The sequence below is a fragment of the Trichosurus vulpecula genome, chromosome 6 (assembly GCF_011100635.1).
Source record: "Trichosurus vulpecula isolate mTriVul1 chromosome 6, mTriVul1.pri, whole genome shotgun sequence".
Lineage (NCBI taxonomy): Eukaryota > Metazoa > Chordata > Mammalia > Diprotodontia > Phalangeridae > Trichosurus > Trichosurus vulpecula.
Genome location: NC_050578.1, coordinates 189,003,427 through 189,004,346, shown reverse-complemented (window position 1 = coordinate 189,004,346; position 920 = coordinate 189,003,427).

Below are 920 nucleotides of genomic sequence, written 5' to 3'. Positions count from 1 at the left end.
GCTTTTATCCCCAAGTAGAAGAACCTGGGAGGCAGTTCTCCCTGTCAAAGATTTGCTGGTGAATTCCTTAGGGTTACTCTTCCAGCATACAGAGTCATTCATCATTCTAGCCAGCATGCACAGAGGGGGCCCCTGGTGATTTACATGTTCCAGATAAAATATGATGTCTCTCATGATGTTATCATCATTTTGGCTTATGCATCTGAACACTTTCAGGGAGAGGTGTTTTTTTTTTCTTTTTAAATGATGAACAACTCCCAGACAGATTATATTGTAGTTGTCAAGGAAAAAAGATATAGGTGTGTTTTTTTAAAAAAGATAAACAACTGAGTCACCACTGCTAGTCAGCTTAGCAACAGGAAAACACTTTCCCTTGAGAATTAAGCTTTTATCCCACCTGGATAGCATCATCAAACTGCCTTGGTCCTGTCTGCCTTTATTCTTAATCCATTTAACTCTGATTTTTTTTTATCTTATAACCATGTCAAGCTTTGTGGCTGCTATCTTAACAGGAACTCTCACCTCCATTTCAGCTGTTCTGAAAGGTACCGAAGCATGAATTAAACCTTCTTTAAACCCTTCTAGCTACTGAGTTACAGAGTTCTTCTGGTCCCATCCAAATGGTATGAACAGATTTTGTGGGAGTTTTATTGTATGGCTACTTGTCTAACAATGGTCAGGCTGCTGAGATAATCATGGGGTAAACTGAACCCAATTGGAAATGGCCTTATATGGCACTCAATTTTTCTCAACCCCACTAAGAAGGACTGTATTTGAACAGGAAGGATTTTTAGTCCTGTAAGTGAATTTCTCTTTAACCTGATTTCCAAGCAATTTATATGTCTTTTACGCACTTACTTTTCAAATTTGCATTGTATTTCTTTGTTTTGTTTTATACTATATTTCATATGTTTTGTTGT